Genomic DNA, 8,917 nt, shown 5'->3' with positions numbered 1-8,917 from the left:
TCAAAAATATTGCTTTTGGCTTGTAAGAAAGCTTAATGCAATTTTTATTTGATAGTATTTGTTCTCATTTTAGACCTCAGATCAGCTGCATTTAGAGAATCTCTGACTGGAAGGTTCTATGAGAAGTAGGCTAGTTTTATTGTGTAATTCAAGCATTTGGCACCTCCCTCCAAGATGGTAGTGCAGATCTGGTCAGCTGCCCTTTGAAGTCCCTCATAGATCCCTCTTTCTACCCCAGAAGTGGGCAGTGGGTGCTGATCCTACAAACCTTCTTGGGGAAGTGCAGACTTCTAGCATCACCTACCCCCAGCCTTTTCTGGTGCTTAGTGGTTTTCTACCTCTGAGGAGGCTGGGGAGGAAAAGTACCAGCAGTGTTCTCATGACCTGTTTAAGGGTCATATTACTAATCTTATCTCCCAGGACAGCCCTGTACAAGCCTCCTCTGGGGGGGGGGGGGACTGGGGAAACTGGATACTCATGATCTTATCTCTGGGAGCTGTAGGAGCCCTGGATGAAAACTGCCAATCTGATGCCATGGTGTTTGTAGAGTTAGGACCAATGGTTATCGTCTTCAGTGGACACCTGGTAGAGAATCATGTGCTGTAAAAATCTATAAGAACTGGGGCAGCTAGGTGACACATGGATAGACCACCGGCCCTGGAGTCTGTATTCAAGGACCTCAGACACTTGACCCTTACTAGCTGTGTGACCTTGGGCAAGTCAATTAACCCCTTTACCTTTTAACAACAAAAAAAGAAAAATCTATGAGAATTGTGACCTTGTAATATAGATCACAGGATGTCAAATATAGAATGAATGGACCCTCAATCATAGAATGTCATAGCTGTATTGGACTTGAAAATAGAAAATAGAAAATATTAGAGATTGGAGGTAATTTAGAACATAAAGTATAAAATGTTGAGGCTAAAAATAACTTTGAGACAACCACAAAACACCCTGAATTGCTTTGTTTACCAGGTAAATCAACTGCCATCATCTTAAGCACCATTTCCTCTCAAATTTTGTTGGAGACAGCCCAAGAACCCTGAGAATAGCAGGGTTTCCTCCCCTCCCCCTGCCTCTACCCCAGACTACTAGCCCAACTTCTAGCCATCATCTCTGAGGAGGGCATTCCTTGTAGAGAATGGAGCCACATCCTTGATACCACCACCACCACCACCACCACCACCACCACCACCCATTAAACAATTCCCATTGCTGAGCAGGAATTGCACTAAATCCTCCCCTTCCCCCCACACTTAGACACCATGAGCCCAGTTTCCAGCCCAGTTCCTATAGGCATAATCCAAAGAATAATCCCTGAGCAGAAGTAAGTCATCCCCACCACAAACCAGGTAAACCAGCCAGAATTCAAAATATCAAGCTCCCTAAGAGAGAGATAGGAGGCAGTGTGTACCAGAGCAATCAGATCCCCACCACCACTTCCCCTCTGATGTGGATGGGACTATGCCAGGGTTCTGACCTCCAAGAACTTTGGGAATAGCAGCCCTCTCCTGTTCCTACCACCACTGTCCCTACTTCTAGTCCAATGCCCATAGCTATCACTGAGAGAATCAACTCCTGTGAAATTTCGACCTGACTACAGCTTTCCCCTGGGCTGCAAACCTTACCTCCTCAGCAATCGAGGCTATTGAAGACCCCAAATGAAAGTTCTCACTATGAAAGCCTTTGGATCTGGCAGAAGCAGATCTGGTTTTAACAATGGACAAGCTATCAGAGAAAATTATAGCAGTCTGTTTTGTCACTCCCCTCCCCCCAAGACCGTTGGCCCTTTTCATCTGTTTTGCAGCTAAAGCCTCCTCTATGTGTCTCCCCTCTTCCCCTAACCCTATTGCCCCCACAAGAATGAGTTCCTTGAGAGCATGAACTATCTTGTTTTTTATATCTGTATCTCCAAGGGCAGCTAGGTGACACAATGGAGTTCCAGCCCTGGAGTCAGGAGGACTTGAGTTCAAATCGGACCTCAGACATTTCCTAGGTGTGGGACCTTGAGCAAGTCACTTAATCTCTAGTTGTCCTGATCCATATCTGGCCAATGGACCAGAAGACTCTGGAGGAGAAAGTGAGACTGGTGACATAACATAACACCTTCTCATTCAAATCCAGTTCACTTGTATGTAAATGGAATCACCTCCCTGAGGGCATGGTCCTCTTTGAGAATGAAGGACCAACATCATCATCATCATTATTATTATTATTATTATTATTATTATCTGTATCTCCAGTATTTAGTACAATGCTTTGAACATGCCTTTTCATTCATTCATTAAGAATAGAATGTCAGGGAGCATCTAGGTGGCACAGTGGAAAAAGCATCTGGAATCAGGAGGACTTGAGTTCAAATCCAGCCTCAGACACCTAATAATTACCTAGCTGTGTGACCTTGGGCAAGTCACTTAACCCTATTGCCTTGCAAAAACAAAAACAAAAAGAATAGAATGTCAGAATTGGGGAAGGTCTTAGCATATAAGATTTAGAATGTTAAGCTGGAAATTACAAATAATAGAGGAGGCTTTCCAAACTCAGAGAAGGATCAAAATTCACATAAAATCACAATCTAGAAAGGGGCACGTTTGGGAACAGAAGTCCCATGAATAATAAATTTGTAGCTTGGCTGAGAGAAAATTGTCGGTATGTTTGGGGGTGTTCCTGGGCCCATATCTGGCCTCCTTGGGGGTCTATTTGAAGACATGGAAGATCTTAGACTCACCCTCTTAACCAGATCTTTCCTCAGCTGCTTTTATGATAGGGTCAGCTTTCTGTGACTATCCCCCCCTCCCCATCCCCACTGGGGTCTTAGCGTTTCTTCTCCACCCCAAAGACCACAGCCCTTTTCTGAACAAACATTTCCTGGGGTGTACCTCCTCCCTCTCCTCTGTCCTTGGTGGTGTAAAGTGCATAGTCAGCTTTTCAGAGCCGAGAGCACAAACGCATAGAGCTTTCTGAGTATAAACCCTCAGTTGGCGAGGGGGCCGGAAACTACTCCTTGAAGGGAGACAACGTCTGCTACTGAGCAAGTGACCCAGTCTGCTGAACCCCCTCCTCACCCCACCGCACCTCATAGGAGGAAGCAAGCCTGTGATAACATGAGTTTACTTTTAGTTTGTTGTCTCAACTTCTTGGAAGTTGAGAAACCTGATTACAGGTTGCAAAGTTTGGGGCTGGGGGAGGATGGGAAATAGCAGCCCTGGCAACAAGCAGATAGTTTGGGGGAAGTGACTCTAAGAGGGCTTGATGCCAAACCCTTTGAAAGCATCAGATTAGAGCAGGAAGGACCCTTAGGATCATCTCTTTCCTTTACAGAGGAAGAAACCCAGGCCGCAGAGACAGGAAGCTGAATTGATCAAAATCATTTTTGCTAAACCTAAGGCTAAACTAGAGCCCAAATCTTATAGTCAGAGACTGTGAGAGCTAAAGGGACCTTAGGGACCACCTTGTCCTACCCCTGTTAGAGCAGGAATTAGTATGGAGGCAACTGTGTCTTCTTTCGGACAACTTTCCCCAGGGAAATGAAGCTAGAGATCTCTAGAATGTCCCCACTCTCCGTCATGGCTTGGGACAAGTACCTGAGTAAGAAGGGGGAACCCTTTACTATAAGATAGCCTAACCTCATCTACAGGTCATCTCCCTATCAGGAAAGCTTGAGTATCTTGAAAGGAGGATGTTTCATGGAAAGAAAAGATGTCCAGGAATTAGGGTCATGGGTAAGAAGTTAGCTCCTACTCTGGTTTTTCCCACCCCAAATGTTTTTTCCCATTCCTCTCAGGGGGGGGCGGGGTGAATTATGCTGAAGTTTAGCTAGGGTAGAGAATTCCCAGGTCTGGAGAAGCATGAGTCCTTTCAGGGAACAGACTAGCCCCTACCCCATGTCTTGCCTTGGAAAGGCCACTGCCATCCTTTTGTGGAAATGCTGTAACCCAGAGGGCAATGGAATGATGTTCATTAGTGGAAGTAGTTTGTAGTAGGTAAATAACCAATTTTTGAGTGTTAATAAACATTTATCTAGTGAAGAGAGCACAAGGCCTGTATTCAGGACGATCTGTGTTCAAATATGATCTTAGACATAACTGTGCGACCCTGGACAAGTCACTTAACCCCTGTTTACCTCAGTTCCTCCTCTGTAGAAAAAGGGACATATTGGAGAAGGAAATGGCAAACCACTCCAGCATCTTTGCCAAGAAAACCCCATGGGGTCACGTGGAGATGGACAATAGACATAAATGAATGCCTCAACAAGTCTCAGACAAAAATCTAGCTCCCAGGTCAATGTGTTTCCAGGACTTCTTATCTCTTTCCATAACAGCTTTAAAGTTCTGTGATCTCTAGATGAAATTCATTTTAATGTCAATTGATCACAAGAGGTAATGGAGAACTCAACCCTGGTCCCTTCCATGGGGGGGAGGGTGTCTGCAGATGTGGGAGATAAATGATTCCAGACAGGCCAAGGGGGGCTGGAGGAAGAAATTGGAGCCTTCCCCAGGCCTTATAGGATGGCTGGAGGTGGGTAGAGAAGGGAAGAGTGGAGACAGGAGCAGGGTTTCTGCAGAGGCCGTAAAACAGGTCATGTTTTAGCTTAATCTGAGTCAAGGGGAGCTAGTAGGTGGTGACTAGACCCCAAGGAAGGAGGAGAGAGGATGCAGTTTAAAAGATCACTGAGGCAAGGATTTGGGTTGGGATGGTGTGTGTGTGTGTGTGTGTGATTATTCTGAACTCCTAGCTTTGAACTAGTTGGCTCAAAAGCTATTATAAAGACCAAACCTTTCTCCTGGTCCTGATTGAGCCCTGACCTTAATCACAAAGTGAACCCTACACCAGCTACCACCTAGATTCAGGAGGGACCCCTGATGAAGCCCTTCTCTGACACTTACTAGATATGTGACTTTGAACTAGTTGCTGAACTTTTCCACACTTTCCATTCCTCATCTGTAAAATGGGAATATTAATACTGGGAGCACCTACCTCACAGGTCTATTACAAAGCTTAAATGGTATGCAGACCAAACAGCACCACCTATAAATTATTATTACTACAGACCACAGACTGAGCTGTGTTCCTGGCTACAGATTTAGCTCTAACTTTGGCCATAGAAGGAAGTCCTAACCATTGTCACAGGCCAAGTATTTTCCCCAGAAAGACTGAGTTCTTACCTCATTCCTTCATTCATTAATCCATTCAAGAAACACAGATAGCGTCCTTCCTTTGTAACTCATCTAGTACCTGAGAATATGTCCCTTTAATAATTCCTTTTAAAATATTGCTAATGATCAAAGTCAAGTTCACCAATCTATATCTCCTGGAATTCATTTAAAAAAATGAGGAGAGAGCCCTTTTCCATACCTGCTACACCTTTCCTATTTGACAATTTCTCCGAGATTTGTTGACAGCAGTCACATTTTCTGATGTTTCCTCTAGCCTCTGATGTAAACCTTCTAGAATAAGAGACACAAACTGATTTGGGTTTATTATAATAACATTAACTTCCATTTCTACAGCATTTGGGGATTTGCCAATTGCTTTCCTTGATAAAGATCTGACAAGGACTTCAAGATCCATTTTTTAGATAAATAAATTGAGGTTCTGAGAGTAGATGGTTGTGTTGTTTCAGTTATGTCCAACTCTTCATGATCCCTTTTGGGATTTTCTTGGCAGAGATACTAGAGTGATTTACCTTTTCCTTCTCCAGTTCATTATATCAATGACAAAACTGAGGCAAAAGGGGTTAAGTGACTTGTCCAGGGTCATATAGCTAGTAAGTGTCTGAGGCTGGATTTCAACTCAGGTCTTCCTGACCACAGACCTAGTGCTCTATCCACTATGCCATCGAGCTTCCCCCAAGAATGGGCCGAATGCAGGGGAGAATGAGCAGGATGGTGGGAAGCCTGGGAATCACATTTCTATGAGGAACATTTGAAGGAATCAGGCCTATTTACCCTTGAGAATAAAGGTGACTTGGGGAGGTAGGTGATTCTCATTGTCTCCAAGTGGTGTGGCATCTGGGAAAGGGAACAAGATTTGGAGTTATAGGATCTGAATTTGAACTCTATTTTATTTGGTAGCTCTATGACCTTGGGTGAATAATCTCTCTGGCCCTCAGTTTCTCATCTGTAAAGCCCTTCCCAACTCTACTCATGTGATTAGATTTGGTCTTGGTTCCAGAAGACAACAGCAATGAACATTCAGGGAGGCTGATTTTAGCTGGATAGGAGGAATAATTGCCCAATAATCTCATGATTAGGACTGAACAGGAGTGAAATGGGCTGCTTCCAGGAGACAATGAGCTCTCCATCACCTGCATGACTAGATATTGGCAAGAGTGTAATATTATTACATATTAGGCAGCGATCCCACTAAATGTTTTCTAAGACCCCTTCAAGTCATGAGCTTCTAGGATTCTCTAACTTGTTCTAATCACCCAAGTATAAAAAAAAATTACAGAACCAGAATTGGATCCAAGGTCTCTAGACTACCAATTTCTTGCTTATGGTGCAGTGGATAGCATGCTGGGTCTAGAGTCAGGAAGACACATCTTCATGAGTTCAAATATGGTCTCAGATTCTTACTACCTGTGTGACCCTGGACAAGTCACTTAAACCTATTTGCCTCAGTTTCCTCATTTGTAAAATGGGGATAATAAACCCCAATATTGTTGGGAGGACTGAATGAGATAATTATAAAAGTGCTTAACCTAGAACCTGGTCCATGGTAAACTCTAATTAAATATTAGTTATTATTACTAATAACAACTTTTATTGGATTTCTTTTCTCTATACTGGTACAGCCAATAGGTCTCTGATTAGAATGATGTTTTAAAATACATAAAAGCATAGATTTACAAAGGAAATCAATTATATCAAAACACAGATAGATACATAGGAAAACAGACAGACACACAAATTCATGGACCCCCTGAAATCCATCCAGAGTCCTCCAAGGTGTCTTTGGAAACTAGATAAAGAACTAAACTCCCTCTTTTGAAAAATGTTAAAATGTTAACAGTGCATTAGCACTGAGGGAGCCTGCCGTTATGGTTGGGGAGGAAGAGAACTCAAAAAGGATAAGAAATTTGTAAAGGACTGTGGAGACCATAAATACCACATAAATGTTAATTATTATTGTTATTATTATTATTATTATTATTTTATTATCAGTCTGGGTAGAAGTGGCAAGCCACCCCTTGTTGTACTGCAGACTGTTGTGGAGGAAAGAGAATGGACCTTAATAGAGAGAGTCTAGGACTCTTAGCCCAAGAGTCCAGAGGATAGCAGTGCCCTCCCATTGGTACTGCTTCCATTCTGGGTTCCACTGCCAGCATTTGAAGGAATCAATCCCTGCAGAGGGGCTCAACTTCTTTAATACCACCAACAACCACTGATTAATCCGTGGTCCTTACGTCACTGGTTGGTCCCCATTCCAGCCCAGCCTGGCAAACCTGCCACCTTAGCAACCAATAATAGAAGAACCTTACTACCAGGGTCCTTGGCATCATGAAAAAATATACTTTAACATTTGCTTTTTGGCTGCCCCATGGAGTCTTGTCATCTGATTCATAATGGAAATCCTCTATGTGATGTCTCCCCCATTATTGTTAGCATCTTAGGAGTAGAGACAGTTTCATATTTTCTAGCACATAACAGTGTTTAAATGCTTTTTCATTCATTTATTCATTTAATACATTCCATAGAAGCTGAGCCCAAAGAGATCACTGTTACTTATCTTCTTGCCCCTTTCCCTCCCCAAAAATTCACCAAAATCTCTTTTTGTCCCTTTCCCAATTTTCTCACCTTTCTTCATTCTAGACTTTAGCCTTCCAATGACTTCTTCCATTTACAGGTCTTTGCCTTTGGTTATATCCTCTCTGCTTTCATCTTTCGACTCAGTTCTGCTTGCCTCTGAGATTTCCCTGGGCAGTTACATTTGATCTCTTTAGATATAGATATCTTCCCCCCACTCTTTCTCTTCAGGATTATTTGCAACTATTTCATTAAATTTTCATTCTGAATAGAATCTCTAACCCCTTCTTGAAGTAAGATTACCCAGGTAAGTCACAATGTTAAGGGTCAGGGCATGGGAAAGATATCTGCAGATGAACAGTAGATGATGCCCAGGGATGCTTTCGAAGATGATTAATGTCTGGATATTGAGTCAGGTCAACAGAGGGATGGAAGATGTGTGACTTCAACTGTCACTGTTCTCTAGCCCCCAGATCTTCTCACATTGTAGTAAACATTAATAGTCCACCTTAACTGTGTGTGTGCAGGGGATGGCTCCAGAGGGAATGGGAGAAAAACTTTAGAAGTAGAAGAAACAAGGAAAGATGGGGATTCAGGAGAGTCCTGTGATATAGGAAAGTTCTCCCTTCATGTTCTGGGATAGGATGAGGGTTGTGAAAAGAAGTCTCAAGATTTCATGATGCCTTGAATTAGGAGACCTAGATTCTAATTTCAGCAAAGTCATTAATTCACTCAAAGAACTATGTGCAAAGGACAGTTGGGTGGTGCAGTGGATAGCGCACCAGTCCTGGAGTCCCAGGAGGATCTGGGTTCAAATCCAGCCTCAGACACTTAACTCATTTAGTTGTGTGACCTTAGGCAAGTCATTTAACTGAATAGCCTTGCAAAAGTCAAAAGAAAAAAAGAACAGTATTCAAGAAATTTTTCTGGGTCATAATTTTCATTTGTAAAATGCAGCAATAGGACTAGGTGCACTCTATGGTTTATTCCAGTTCTGGTATTTTTGTTTTATACTCTCTAAAGGCTCTTTTAGTTTTGACATTTGGGGTTTCTAAAATCTCACATAAATAAGACAGTCCTTGGTAATTCTTACATCACAATCATTCCCAGAAGAGAGAAGCCCAGTGGGTTTAAGAAAGTTCACTCCTCATTGATTAGTGCATGTA

Source organism: Macrotis lagotis, chromosome 8 (assembly GCF_037893015.1).
Source record: "Macrotis lagotis isolate mMagLag1 chromosome 8, bilby.v1.9.chrom.fasta, whole genome shotgun sequence".
NCBI classification, from domain to species: domain Eukaryota; kingdom Metazoa; phylum Chordata; class Mammalia; order Peramelemorphia; family Peramelidae; genus Macrotis; species Macrotis lagotis.
Note: the sequence above shows the minus strand (reverse complement) of the source record.